This window comes from Bufo bufo, chromosome 5 (genome assembly GCF_905171765.1).
Source record: "Bufo bufo chromosome 5, aBufBuf1.1, whole genome shotgun sequence".
Classification (NCBI taxonomy): domain Eukaryota; kingdom Metazoa; phylum Chordata; class Amphibia; order Anura; family Bufonidae; genus Bufo; species Bufo bufo.
In genome coordinates, this window is record NC_053393.1 from 16,190,091 (window position 1) to 16,206,198 (window position 16,108).

The 16,108-nt window shown below is 49.3% G+C and overlaps 1 long non-coding RNA gene across 1 annotated transcript; it reads right to left on the reverse strand.

Annotated features, from left to right (window-relative positions):
- Nucleotides 1-2,349: 2,349 nt before the first annotated feature.
- LOC121002673 lies at nucleotides 2,350-15,420 on the reverse strand. The gene is made up of 3 exons (XR_005779307.1): nucleotides 15,290-15,420; nucleotides 7,429-7,433; nucleotides 2,350-2,361 (listed from the first exon to the last, which is right to left on the reverse strand). It is a non-coding gene; the product is annotated as an uncharacterized LOC121002673 (long non-coding RNA).
- Between the last annotated feature and the right edge of the window lie 688 nt (nucleotides 15,421-16,108).

The window sequence follows — 16,108 nt, forward strand, 5'->3', positions numbered from 1 at the left end:
TTAGGAGTAATTATTTCAGAAGACTTAAAGGTGGGAAGACAATGTAATAGAGCAGCACGAAATGCCAGCAGAATGCTTGGATGTATAGGGAGAGGTATAAGCAGTAGAAAGAGTGAAGTGCTTATGCCGCTGTACAGAACACTGGTGAGACCTCACTTGGAGTATTGTGCGCAGTACTGGAGGCCATATCTCCAGAAGGATATAGATACTCTAGAGAGAGTTCAGAGAAGAGCTACTAAACTAGTACATGGATTGCAGGATAAAACTTACCAGGAAAGGTTAAAGGACCTTAATATGTATAGCTTGGAAGAAAGAAGAGACAGAGGGGATATGATAGAAACTTTTAAATACATAAAGGGAATCAACTCGGTAAAGGAAGAGAGCATATTTAAAAGAAGAAAAACTACCACAAGAGGACACAGTTTTAAATTAGAGGGGCAAAGGTTTAAAAGTAATATAAGGAAGTATTACTTTACTGAGAGAGTAGTGGATGCATGGAATAGCCTTCCTGCAGAAGTGGTAGCTGCAAATACAGTGAAGGGGTTTAAGCATGCATGGGATAGGCATAAGGCCATCCTTCATATAAGATAGGGCCGGGGGCTATCCATAGTATTCAGTATATTGGGCAGACTAGATGGGCCAAATGGTTCTTATCTGCCGACACATTCTATGTTTCTATGGGCAATCGAGGGTTACTCACTGTATTGGAGAACCCTGGGCAGGCATGCGGCAGTGAAGGAGAGGTAGACACAGTTCCTCTGGGGCACACTCTGTATATAGGGACCAGCCTGATGGTGGATGAGGTGCCCTGGATGTTACAGGTATTTTGAGTGCCTGAAGCAAGGTCTCTTTTGGATTCGTGACGCCAGTGCCTGTAACGGTGGCACACCGATTTATAGTAGTAATAAGTGAGGTACACAGGTGGTATAGTGAACCAAACGTTGCTTTACTTAAACAGTCCAACTTTGTACATCAAGATGGTAATGCAGTCCTTTATATCACAAGCTTCACAAGCAGGCTTATTACACAAGATGGCAGATATTAATCATGCAAGATACTCAGAGGGTAAATCCACAACACACTCAGAATCAGGTTGTACCTTTCCTAAGAAATAGTGTACACTGTTCTTTTAGAACTCCTGTCTGGTTTCTATCCCAAGGCCCGGATGCCTAAATGCTGGCTTAAATCCTTGGTAAATATATATCTTCCTCCCGTATTAATTCTTGCTTTGCTTTATAGTTCCTCTGCCTAATAGTTCACTTATCTTGGCTGGAAATGTCCTTACTTGGCTCGGGGGTAACTGCAGGTTTCTCCCAGGAGGTCCTGTCCTTCTACTGGGGTGACTCAACTGAGCTAATCCTAGCCTCAGGAGCTTCAGGAAGACGAAGTAACTCCTCTAGTCCCCTGGAATGAACTAACTCTCCCCTTTCTGGGCCTACCTATATATAACCAGGGCTCTCTGGCTCCCTCTAACGTCTGGGAGGCTAAACTGCACCCTGACAGGCCTGACACCCAGTTAACACAGGGAAAATGCATACACATGACATTAAATGCAATTAAGACACATTAACCCCTTTTGTGTAGTGCACACCTTTACCTAGTGGGACACTACATACCCCCACGCTATGACGTTGCCCGTCCTCGGCGCAACATGGAGGGGCCCTGCCCGGCTGGATACTGCAACCTGAAAGACAAAATAGAGAACCGGCATACATGGCAATTATCACAGCAACCATTTAAAGATTAACAAACAGTGTAACTGAAAGGAATGGTGAAAAGGGGCATCGTTCTCTTCGCTCAGGATAATGTAAGGGAACAGGGGCGCTGACCTGGTGCAGCGTATCAATAAACCAGGATAGTCCATAAAAATGCAAACAAACATAAGTCCTTGGAGGCTCAAAGGATCACATGAGTCCGTACCCAGGCTTGCAAAAGGGTTAAACAGGGGTTTCCTGTGAGGGGCTACCTGGGTCCATGATGTAGTTTCCAAACCTCACAGGTGGGTGTCCCCTGGTAGAACGAGTGGACCTCCTTAGTGGCAGGGATTCTTCCTGCCTGGACTCAGGAAGGTCAGGGGAGCTCACCGCCTCTGGAACTACTTCAGGAGCTCTCTGGGGTAAGATGTCCTGAGACGGAGGACTAACAGGAACGGGAGCAGGAAGAGTAAATTCAACCAAGGCGTGAGGGCCCAGTGGAGCGGCTCTTTCTCATGGATCAAGTTCTCCACAGCCTGCATAGGGTCCATAGGTGGAGCCGGCAACTCTTCCTCAGAAGGCTCAGGCTCCATCTCCTCTGCCGCTGGTTCTCCTTCTATACAGGGCTTGAGGCGGTTCCTGTGAACGACTTGGGGACCTTTTCCTTCTATGGAGACCTGGTAAATGTGGGCTGCAGCATTGGGTATGGCAGTAATAATGTAGGGAATCCTTTCCCATTTGCTGTCCAACTTGCTGGTCCGGTGGTTGTTTTTCAACCATACCTTGTCTCCAAGAGCCAGGGGTCCCGCATGGGCAGTCTGGTCGTAGTCTTTTTGCTGGCGTTCCCGGACATTCTCCATGCGTTCTTGCACGATCTCCTTGGCATTAAGAAGACGCCTTTGGTGCTCCACTACCCAATCAATCCTGGGCAGTGGGTTGATCACATCCGGCACTTGTACCCCCAGGGAGTGATCCGCAGGTAATCTCCCTTGTCGCCCAAACATCAGATAGAACGGGGTGTAACCGGTGGAACAATGGATGGTGTTGTTATAAGTGTACATAAGTTGTGGCAACAGAGTAGGCCAATCACCCCTCGTATCAGGGGGTACTGCTCTCAGCATTCCAATGAGAGTCTTATTCATTTTTTCACAGAGTCCGTTACCTTGCGGATGATAGGCGGTGGTCCGGACTTTCTGGCAGTTGTGCAGCAGGCACATCTCATGGAACAGCTGTGACTCAAACGCAGACCCTTGATCGGTGAGGATCCTTTCTGGGCAGCCGTAGGGCAGCAGGTAATGCTTCCAGAACGCCTCCGCTGTAGTCTTAGCTGTCAGGTCTTTCACAGGCACTGCTACGACAAACTTGGTGAAGTGATCAATTATAGTCATGGCATACGTATACCCAGAGCTACTCGGCTCCAACTTCACATGATCAATCGCGACAAGTTCTAAAGGAGCTGTACTTACAATAGGATGGAGAGGCGCCCTCTGGTCATGGCGCTCAGTTCGCCCCACAGCGCAGGCAGTGCATTCTCGGCACCATTTCTCGATATCTTCTCTCATCCCAATCCAATAGAACCTTCTACGTATGGTGGCCTCAGTCTTTTGCACACCGAAGTGTCCGGACTGGTTGTGGTACATATCCAGCACCAGGCTGGCATCCCGACGTGGCAGGAGAATTTGGTAAACTCTATCACAGGACACTGGATCCAGACTCCTTCTGAGTAACAGGCCTCTTTGAAGGAATAGTTGGTGGCGATGTCTCCACAGTCTTACTAGTTCTGGGTCTGCACTCTTCCTGCGGATTCTCTCAGGGATTTTCCCACTGGTAAGGAAGTCGAGCAGTTCACTGAGGACTCTACTTTCGGACTGGAGCTTAATCCATCTTTCTTGATCGCCTCTGGACTCAGGATCATCTGATGAGGGAGGATCAGCAGCAGGGAGATCTTCAGTACGGATATTATCCTGCTGAGCAAATTTATTGTAGAACGCGGGCATTTCCACTTCCTCCCAGGCATCTTTTAGCTCATCTGGGGCCTCTGTAGTGGGAAGCCGCGACAGAGCATCGGCGTTATCGTTGGAGCGGCCTGCCCGGTACTTCACAGTAAAGTCATAGTTGGCAAGGCGGGAGGCCCATCTTTGCTCCAGTGCCCCTAATTTGGCTGTATTCAGATGTGCCAGGGGATTATTGTCCGTGAAGGCAACAAATGGTGTGGCAGCGAGATAATCTTTAAACTTTTCGGTCACAGCCCACACTAAGGCAAGAAACTCCAGCTTGAAAGAACTGTAATTCTGGTCATTCTTTTCAGCTCCCTTCAGGGATCTGCTGGCGTAGGCAATTACCCTTTCTTTGTTATCTTGCACTTGAGCCAACACGGCCCCCAGGCCTCTTTTACTGGCATCTGTGTAGAGGTGGAATGGCTTCTGATAATCTGGGTAACCCAGAACAGGGGGTTCAGTCAACTTCTTCTTTAGGAGTTGAAAGGCAATTTCTCGTTCTTGGTTCCATTCAACAGGAATAGGAGTTTTCGGGCTCTTCTTTGGATGCCCCCTCAAAAGTTCCTGGATGGGATCCGCAATTTGTGCGAAATGCGGGATGAAACGCCTGTAGTACCCTGCAAAACTGAGAAAGCTTCTCACCTCTTTCACGGTCGTCGGAGTAGGCCAGTTGCGGACAGCAGCAAGCTTATCAGGATCAGGCTGTACTCCTTCGGCACTGACAACGTGCCCAAGGTATTTGACCGCTGGTTTCAGCAGGTGGCACTTGGATGGCTTGATTTTGAGGCCATATTTAGCAAGAACTTGAAACACCTCACCCAGGTGCTTCAAATGGTCCTCATACGTCTTGGAGTATACAATGACGTCATCCAGATATAAGAGTACAGTCTCAAAATTCCTATGGCCTAAAGAACGTTCCATCAGCCTCTGGAACGTTCCTGGAGCGTTACACAGTCCAAACGGCATATAATTGAATTCAAACAGGCCCATAGGTGTAGTGAAAGCAGTCTTTTCTCGATCTTCTGGGGCCATGGGTACCTGCCAGTACCCACTGGTTAAGTCCAAGGTGGAGAAATAGGCTGATGACCCCAGGGCAGTCAAGGACTCTTCAATGCGTGGCAATGGGTATGCATCTTTGTGTGTGATTTGATTAATTTTTCTGTAATCCACGCAGAACCTTATGCTGCCATCTTTTTTTCGGACAAGTACTAGGGGCGCAGCCCAGGGACTATGACTGTCCCGGATTATATTAGAGTCTTTCATCTCTTGTATCATCTCTTTCACAGACTGATAGGTAGTAGGTGGTATGGGTCTGTGCCTCTCCTTAATAGGAGGATGAGTGCCGGTGGGTATGGTGAGTTTGATTACACTGACCTCTCCGTAGTCCGTGGAGTGCTTGCTGAAAGCCTGGTGGTGCTCCTTCACCAGCTTCAGGACTCCCTCTATCTGCTCCTTTGGGGTGGATTCGTCCCCCACATGTAGTTCTTCCCACCAGGATGTTGTAGGAGTGCTGCTGCTCTGTGTGGTCTGGAACGCCTCCGTGGCAGGCAGACGGATCACATCCTGGAAAGACACCTGGAAAAGCTGAGCAACGGGGCAGTGTTTAAGGAGAGTAACGGGATGATCACCAAAGTTAATTAAACGGACAGGCACTTTACCTTGAGACACGGTCACCAGACTCTTGGCAGTCCGTATGAAGGGGTGATTTTCAAAGGGAATAGGTTCCACTAGGGCTTGATAGTCCTGGCCCTGGATCCCTAACACAGCACGGAACCACAGGATGATCTGGGAATTTGGAGGCAGAATTACCGGCCGGTTATCCCGGATCCGGACGGTGCAAATTTCTCCTTTCTTGTTGGCGAACCTTTGTTGAGCACACAGCACACTGATAGTCTTTTGAATAACTCTTCTGGAAGCAGGTGAGGCTGAAGATATAGTTTGATTCAATGCTTCAAGCACTTCGGAGTAGCAATTTTTTAGGACGTTAGTCCCTAAGATCACAGGGTGTCCTCCTTTATCTCCTGCTTGTACCACAATTACGCCTTGCTGTGTCAGGGTGGCGTCTCCCACCTGAAGGGTAGGTTCCCAATACCCATGCACTTTCACTGGCTTACCGTTGCTGGCAATGATATCTAGCCAGGACTCTGGTGGCTGGGTGAGGAGACTTGGATCCCAGAATTTGTCAAAGGCAGGCCGTTGAATGGTGGTGACCTGTGACCCAGTGTCCAACAGGGCTTCAAAGGGTATCCCGTTGATACATATATAAATTTTTGGACGGGATCCTACATAATTAGGCATCCAGCTTGGATCCTTTGGACCTACTGTTCTACCTCCCGAGGGGCGGTCCTCTGCCTCAGGGGTTGCCCGTTTAACTGCCAGCACATTGATTCAGTATGTCCATATTTCTTGCAGTGGTGGCAGACAGGCTGTTTCCTACTTCTGGGCCGGTACCTCGGTCGCCCATCAGGCTCTTTTGGGTATACGTCTCCATATGCAGGTGGGAGCCTTGGAGGAAAAGGACCTTGATCTTCTAGTAACAATGGTCTCTCCCACTCCTCTATTTTCTTGCACACCTTCTCTAGACTTAGAGTAAGATGGTTCACTTCCTCCATGAGGGCTGCCACTACATCTGTGACTGGAGCTTGGGTGGCCTGACTGACCCCTGCAGACCCCACATTCACAGTCTTTGGCTGACAAGCCTGGGGTTCATAGGAGGCTGCTGGCCCTGGAGCAGGGTTCTGGCCTAATATACTGATGGCCAATTCCTTAAAGTCCAGAAATGCACAGTGGGGGTGTTGAGCTGACAACATGCGTAGCTGGCCCTTTAAATGCTCAGTACTTATGCCCGCAATGAATTGCTCTCTAAGAGTCCGGTCCTGGTCCTCAGCTTCTTTAGGATCCACTTGGACTACAGCTCTCAGTGTCTCTTGTAAGGACAGGGCAAAATCACGGAGCGACTCTCCAGGCTGCTGCTTTCTGCTGAAGAAACGCATTTTAACTTCTGACACCGTTCTGGCCTCAAATGTGGTGCCCAAGCGATCAAAGATCTGTTCCAGGCTACTTTTCTCAGAGCGGGGCCACGACATGACTTCCCTGCGGGCGGCCCCTTCCAACTGAGCTAGGAGGATCTCCATTTGTTGTTCAGCAGTTATGGGATAAAGCCGGAACAAGGCCAGTATCTGCTCCCTAAAGTCCTTTAACTTATGGGCTTCCCCTGAATAACGTGGGAACCAGGGGGCCCCAAAATAGTACAGCATAGTTAGCGGCATCAGGCTTGGCGGTGCCGCGGCGGCAGGGGCCCTAGGGTTGGCTGTGGATACTTCAGAAGGCACGACTGGGGCCACCTGTCCGATTTCCTCAGGTGTAGACATGGCGTTGCTAGGTGGGTATGGCCCTTTAAATGTAGCGGAGCGGACCGGAGCGGCAATGGTAATAACTTTCCTTTTTTTTTTTTACAGAAAAGTCTTTGGTTACTAACGGGGGTCCCTCCGGTGCCCTGGCAGGGTTTGGGAAGATTCCGGTAAGGTGATCGGGGGAGCCGGCGAAAGTTTTAAGTCTGTACTTACTCCGGTGGTGCTCACTCCAGGTCTCGCGAGATGCGTGGCTACGGGCGTTGAGCGTCCTGCGTACAGCGTCAGCAGGTGGGCGCGGCCTCTCGTAGCTCCGGGACTCAGGTAGGCGGCACCTTTTCTTCCAGACAGGGCGGCGTTCTTCCTCCTTGCTGGCCGGGCGATGACTCCGCCTGGTTCTTTTCGCGCCAAAGTCCTCTTTTTTTCGCGCCAAACGGTTCACCAGGCGCACTTGCAATCCACCTCAGGTTTAAGTGGCAAAATCGCTGTCTATTCACTGACAGCAAGCGGTGGCTCAAATAAGCAGCAAACAGTCCAGAAAATATTATCTTCACACCGCAAATGATGACAGTTCTTTGGCCCAGCAATTTTTAATAAAACAATTAGGGCTTGGTCACTTTAAGGCAATTTTCAGCACACAGTTTTATATCCGCAATGGCGCAGGAATGTTCGTTATCCTGTTTGTGACGCCAATTTATGCAGCACGCCACACCTGCAGGGTATAGCGAAGTGAGGTCATGGTTATGGGCAATCGAGGGTTGCTCACTGTATTGGAGGAGAACCCTGGGCAGGTATGCGGCAGTGAAGGAGAGGTAGACACAGTTCCTCTGGGGCACACTCTGTATGTAGGGACCAGGCCTGATGGTGGATGAGGTGCCCTGGATGTTACAGGTATTTTGAGTGCCTGAAGCAAGGTCTCTTTTGGATTCGTGACGCCAGTGCCTGTAATGGTGGCACACCGATTTATAGTTGGAATAATTGAGGTACACAGGTGGTATAGTGAACCAAACGTTGCTTTACTTAAACAGTCCAACTTTGTACATCAAGATGGTAATGCAGTCCTTTATAATAAGCTTCACAAGCAGGCTTATTCCACAAGATGGCAGATATTAATCATGCAAGATACTCAGAGGGTAAATCCATAACACACTCAGAATCAGGTTGTACCTTTCCTAAGAAATAGTGTACACTGTTCTTTTAGAACTCCTGTCTGGTTTCTATCCCAAGGCACGGATGCCTAAATGCTGGCTTAAATCCTTGGTAAATATATATCTTCCTCCCGTATTAATTCTTGCTTTGCTTTATAGTTCCTTTGCCTATTAGTTCACTTATCTTGGCTGGAAATGTCCTTACTTGGCTCGGGGGTAACTGCAGGTTTCTCCCAGGAGGTCCTGTCCTTCTACTGGGGTGACTCAACTGAGCTAATCCTAGCCTCAGGAGCTTCAGGAAGACGAAGTAACTCCTCTAGTCCCCTGGAATGAACTAACTCTCCCCTGTCTGGGCCTGCCTATATATAACCAGGGCTCTCTGGCTCCCTCTAACGTCTGGGAGGCTAAACTGCACCCTGACAGGCCTGACACCCAGTTAACACAGGGAAAATGCATGCACATGACATTAAATGCAATTAAGACACATTAACCCCTTTTGTGTAGTGCCCACCTTTACCTAGTGGGACACTACATTATCTACACTGAACGGTCCTCACATTGTCAGTTCCACTGTCATCTACTCTGTACGGTCCTAATATTGTCATCTCCACTGTCATCTACACTGTACGGTCTTCACATTGTCAGCTCCACTGTCATCTACTCTGCACGGTTCTCACATTGTCAGCTCTATTGTCATCTACACTGCACGGTCCTCACATTGTCACCTCCACTGTCATCTACACTGCACAGTCTTACATTGTAAGCCCCACTCTCATCTACACTGCATGGTCCTCACATTGTCAGCTCCACTGTCATCCACACTGTACGGTCCTCACATTGTCAGTTCCACTGTCATCTACTCTGTACGGTCCTAATATTGTCATCTCCACTGTCATCTACACTGTACGGTCTTCACATTGTCAGCTCCACTGTCATCTACTCTGCACGGTCCTCACATTGTCAGCTCTATTGTCATCTACACTGAACGGTCCTCACATTGTCACCTCCACTGTCATCTACACTGCACAGTCTTACATTGTAAGCCCCACTCTCATCTACACTGCATGGGCCTCACATTGTCAGCTCCACTGTCGTCTACACTTCGCGGTCCTCACATTGTAAGCTCCACTGTCATCTACACTGCACGGTCCTCACATTGTCAGCTCCACTGTCATCCACACTGTACGGTCCTCACATTGTAAGCCCCACTGTCATCTACACTGCACGGTCCTCACATTGTCAGCTCCACTGTCATCTACACTGCACGGTGCTCACATTGTCAGCTTCACTGTCATCTACACTGCACGGTTCTTACATTGTCAGCTCCACTGTCATCTACACTGTACAGTCCTCACATTGTAAGCCCCACTGTCATCTACACTGCACGGTGCTCACATTGTCAGCTTCACTGTCATCTACACTGCACGGTTCTTACATTGTCAGCTCCACTGTTATCTACACTGTACAGTCCTCACATTGTAAGCCCCACTGTCATCTACACTGCACTGTCCTCATGTTGTCAGCTCCACTGTCATCTACTCTGCACGGTCCTCACATTTTCAGCTCTATTGTCATCTACACTGTACGGTCCTCACATTGTCACCTCCACTATCATCTACACTGCACGGTCTTACATTGTAAGCCCCACTGTCATCTACACTGCACGGTCCCTCACATTGTCAGCTCCACTGTCGTCTACACTGCGCGGTCCTCACATTGTAGGCCCCACTGTCATCTACACTGTAAGGTCCTCACATTGTAAGCCCCACTGTCATCTCAACTGCATGGTGCTCACATTGTCAGCTCTTACATTGTCAGCTCCACTGTCATCTACACTGCACGGTCCTCTGATTGTAAGCCCCACTGTCATCTACACTGCAATGTCCTCATGTTTTCAGCTCCACTGTCATCTACTCTGCACGGTCCTCACATTGTCAGCTCCACTGTCATCTACACTGTAAGGTCCTCACATTGTAAGCCCCACTGTCATCTCAACTGCATGGTGCTCACATTGTCAGCTCTTACATTGTCAGCTCCACTGTCATCTACACTGCACGGTCCTCTGATTGTAAGCCCCACTGTCATCTACACTGCAATGTCCTCATGTTTTCAGCTCCACTGTCATCTACTCTGCACGGTCCTCACATTGTCAGCTCTATTGTCATCTACACTGCACGGTCCTCACATTGTCACCTCCACTGTCATCTACACTGCACAGTCTTACATTGTAAGCCCCACTCTCATCTACACTGCATGGTCCTCACATTGTCAGCTCCACTGTCATCCACACTGTACGGTCCTCACATTGTCAGTTCCACTGTCATCTACTCTGTACGGTCCTAATATTGTCATCTCCACTGTCATCTACACTGTACGGTCTTCACATTGTCAGCTCCACTGTCATCTACTCTGCACGGTCCTCACATTGTCAGCTCTATTGTCATCTACACTGAACGGTCCTCACATTGTCACCTCCACTGTCATCTACACTGCACAGTCTTACATTGTAAGCCCCACTCTCATCTACACTGCATGGGCCTCACATTGTCAGCTCCACTGTCGTCTACACTTCGCGGTCCTCACATTGTAAGCTCCACTGTCATCTACACTGCACGGTCCTCACATTGTCAGCTCCACTGTCATCCACACTGTACGGTCCTCACATTGTAAGCCCCACTGTCATCTACACTGCACGGTCCTCACATTGTCAGCTCCACTGTCATCTACACTGCACGGTGCTCACATTGTCAGCTTCACTGTCATCTACACTGCACGGTTCTTACATTGTCAGCTCCACTGTCATCTACACTGTACAGTCCTCACATTGTAAGCCCCACTGTCATCTACACTGCACGGTGCTCACATTGTCAGCTTCACTGTCATCTACACTGCACGGTTCTTACATTGTCAGCTCCACTGTTATCTACACTGTACAGTCCTCACATTGTAAGCCCCACTGTCATCTACACTGCACTGTCCTCATGTTGTCAGCTCCACTGTCATCTACTCTGCACGGTCCTCACATTGTCAGCTCTATTGTCATCTACACTGTACGGTCCTCACATTGTCACCTCCACTATCATCTACACTGCACGGTCTTACATTGTAAGCCCCACTGTCATCTACACTGCACGGTCCTCACATTGTCAGCTCCACTGTCGTCTACACTGCGCGGTCCTCACATTGTAGGCCCCACTGTCATCTACACTGTAAGGTCCTCACATTGTAAGCCCCACTGTCATCTCAACTGCATGGTGCTCACATTGTCAGCTCTTACATTGTCAGCTCCACTGTCATCTACACTGCACGGTCCTCTGATTGTAAGCCCCACTGTCATCTACACTGCAATGTCCTCATGTTTTCAGCTCCACTGTCATCTACTCTGCACGGTCCTCACATTGTCAGCTCCACTGTCATCTACACTGTAAGGTCCTCACATTGTAAGCCCCACTGTCATCTCAACTGCATGGTGCTCACATTGTCAGCTCTTACATTGTCAGCTCCACTGTCATCTACACTGCACGGTCCTCTGATTGTAAGCCCCACTGTCATCTACACTGCAATGTCCTCATGTTTTCAGCTCCACTGTCATCTACTCTGCACGGTCCTCACATTGTCAGCTCTATTGTCATCTACACTGCACGGTCCTCACATTGTCACCTCCACTGTCATCTACATTGCACGGTCTCACAATGTAAGCCCCATTCTCATTTACACTGCAGGGTCCTCACATTGTCAGCTCCACTATCATCTACACTGCACGGTTCTTAAATTGTCAGCTCCACTGACATCCACACTGTACAGTCCTCACATTGTCAGCCCCACTTTCATGTCTACTACACAGTACTCATATTGTCAGCTCCACTGTCATCTACACTATATGGTCCTCACACTGTAAGCCCCACTGGTCATCTACACTGCACGGTCCTCACATTGTCAGCTCCACTGTCATCTACACTGCACGGTCCTCACATTGTCAGCTCCACTGTCATCCACACTGTAGGGTCTTCACATTGTCATCTACACTGTACGGTCCTCACATTGTCACCTCCACTGTCATCTACACTGCAGGGTCTCACATTGTAAGCCCCACTGTCATCTACACTGCACGGTGCTCACATTGTCAGCTCAACTGTCATCTACACTGCACGGTTCTTACATTGTCAGCTCCACTGTCATCTAAACTGCACGGTTCTTAAATTGTAGCTCCACTGTCATCTACTCTGCACTGTCCTCACATTGTCAGCTCCACTGTCATCTACACTGCACGGTGCTCACATTGTCAGCTGCACTGTCCTCTACACTGCACGGTTCTCACATTGTCAGCTGCACTGTCCTCTACACTGCACGATTCTTACATTGTCAGCTCCACTGTTATCTACATTGTACGGTCCTCACATTGTCATCTCCACTGTCATCTACCCTACACGGTCGCACATTGTAAGCCCCACTGTCATCTACACTGCACGGTCCTCACATTGTCAGCTCCACTGTCATCTACACTGCACGGTGCTCACATTGTCAGCTCAACTGTCATCTACACTGCACGGTCCTCACATTATCAGCTCCACTGTCATCCACACTGTTCGGTCCTCACATTGTCAGCCCCACTTTCATGTCTACTACACAGTACTCATATTGTCAGCTCCACGGTCATCTACACTATATGGTCCTCACACTGTAAGCCCCACTGTCATCTACACTGCACGGTCCTCACATTGTAAGCCGCACTGTCATCTGCACGGCACGGTGCTTACAATGTCAGCTCCACTGTCATCTACACTGCACGGTTCTTACAATGTCAGCTGCACTGTCATCTACACTGTACGGTCCTCACATTGTAAGCCCCGCTGTCATCTACACTGCACGGTCTTTACATTGCCAGCTCCACTGTCATCTACACTGCACGGTCCTCACATTGTCAGCTCCACTGTCATCTACTCTGTACGGTCCTAATATTGTCAGCTCCACTGTCATCTACACTGCACGGTCCTCACATTGTCAGCTCCAATGTCATCCACCTTGTACGGTATTCACATTGTCATCTACACTGTACGGTTCTAACATTGTCACCTCCACTGTCATCTACACTGCACGGTCTCACATTGTGAGCCCCACTGTCATCTACACTGAACGGTCCTCACATTGTAAGCCCCACTGTCGTCTACACTGCGCGGTCCTCACATTGTCAGCTCCACTGTCATCTAGACTGTACGGTCCTCACATTGTAAGCCGCACTGTCATCTACACGGCACTGTGCTTACATGGTCAGCTCCACTGTCATCTACACTGCACGGTTCTTACATTGTCAGCTGCACTGTCATCTACACTGTACAGTCCTCACATTGTAAGCCCCACTGTCATCTACACTGCACTGTCCTCATGTTGTCAGCAACTCTGCACGGTCCTCACGTTGTCAGCTCCACTGTCATCTACATTGCACGGTCTCACATTGTAAGCCCCACTGTCATCTACACTGCACGGTCCTCACAATGTCATCTACACTGCACGGTCGTCACATTGTCAGCCCCACTTTCATGTCTACTACACAGTCACAGTACTCATATTGTCAGCTCCACTGTCATCTACACTATATGGTCCTCACACTGTAAGCCCCACTGCCATCTACACTTCACGGTTCTCACATTGTCAGCTCCACTGTCATCTACTCTGTACGGTCCTAATATTGTCAGCTCCACTGTCATCTACACTGCACGGTCCTCACATTGTCAGCTCCACTGTCATCTACACTGCACGGTCCTCACATTGTCAGCTCCACTGTCATCCACACTGTATGTTCTTCACATTGTCACCTCCACTGTCATCTACACTGAACGGTCCTCACATTGTAAGCCCCACTGTCGTCTACACTGCGCGGTCCTCACATTGTCAGCTCCACTGTCATCTAGACTGTACGGTCCTCACATTGTAAGCCGCACTGTCATCTACACGGCACTGTGCTTACATGGTCAGCTCCACTGTCATCTACACTGCACGGTTCTTACATTGTCAGCTGCACTGTCATCTACACTGTACAGTCCTCACATTGTAAGCCCCACTGTCATCTACACTGCACTGTCCTCATGTTGTCAGCTCCACTGTCATCAACTCTGCACGGTCCTCACATTGTCAGCTCCACTGTCATCTACATTGCACGGTCTCACATTGTAAGCCCCACTGTCATCTACACTGCACGGTCCTCACAATGTCATCTACACTGCACGGTCGTCACATTGTCAGCCCCACTTTCATGTCTACTACACAGTCACAGTACTCATATTGTCAGCTCCACTGTCATCTACACTATATGGTCCTCACACTGTAAGCCCCACTGCCATCTACACTTCACGGTTCTCACATTGTCAGCTCCACTGTCATCTACTCTGTACGGTCCTAATATTGTCAGCTCCACTGTCATCTACACTGCACGGTCCTCACATTGTCAGCTCCACTGTCATCTACACTGCACGGTCCTCACATTGTCAGCTCCACTGTCATCTAAACTGCACGGTCCTCACATTGTCAGCTCCACTGTCATCTACACTGCACAGTCCTCACATTGTCAGCTCCACTGTCATCTACACTGCACGGTCCTCACATTGTCAGCTCCACTGTCATCTACACTGCATGGTCCTCACATTGTCAGCTCCACTGTCATCTACACTGCACGGTGCTCACATTGTCAGCTCCACTGTCATCTACACTGTACGGTCCTCACATTGTAAGCCACACTGTCATCTACACTGCACGGTCCTCACATTGTCAGCTCCACTTTCATCTACATTTCACGGTTCTTACAGACTGTGGAGAATGAAACTCTGAACCCCATAAACCCTTAGCAGCTAGAAATAAAGACATGACAACCTTCTTTTGTTGGGTGAGAGTCGGTCACAGCTTTATTACTCATTTCTTTATTAACCACCTCTTATTTTATAACTGACCCAACATCAACAAATTTTTGGAGTCTCCAGAAGCAGTATGCCCCACAGACTCCCTCTGTGGGCAAGTCCGCCTTCTTCTCCATTTTGCTTTTAGCACCGACCTCCACGGAGGGGCCCGTGTATTCCTACACGGCGCACCGACCCCCACCCAACAAGAACTGGGCCTGCTCGACACCATCCTGTAAACCGGATAAGAAAATATCTAACCCTATGTCGTTTAAATGGACACCATCGGGCCGCATCAAGCGCCCGTTGTCACCTTCTAACTGGCGATGGCGCACCACAACACCGGCTCTGGATCGGATAAAACGAGAAATGCGATTATTAACCGTGCGTCTGGCCCTCTCTATGGCAGAGGCGTCCCTGGCCCCCTGCCATGTGACCCTGGGAATAATTTCCGACCATACAATGACCGCCTCCTGGAAGAAAGAGGGAAGTCTCTCTAGGTCAGCCCGTATCAATGTGATCGATTCCGCTATCTTAAGCAGACACAGGTCATTGCCTCCAGCATGTATGACCAATATCACCGGGGATCGCACTAGATGACTACACTCGACCACTTCAGGAAGGACCTGGGACCACCGTAAGCCCCGGACCCCCCGCCAGCGTGCTTGGATATTCCGGAACCCCAGGCATCGACCGCCCGGGCGACTCTCCGCTCTCTGTCCAGCCCAAAAAATGTATGAGTGACCGATAAAGCAAACCGTGATCTGGGCAGCATCTAAAAGAAAATCAGATTAATAAATGAGGTCGTACATAGGAAGCAAAGCAAGCAGATTTCCAACGGCCAATCCTCTGCACCTCAGACTCTGGCAACCCAGCGCGAGCCGCCTCGGTGGCAGCTCCAATTCTAAACGAGTGTGTGCCAAATTCTGAAACAGGTAAGTGCAGGTAAAGAAGGCACCGGCGAAATATGGATCTGAACTGAAAACGGGTAAGGGGAGAGCCATCGGCATGTATCAGAAAGGAAACCCCCTC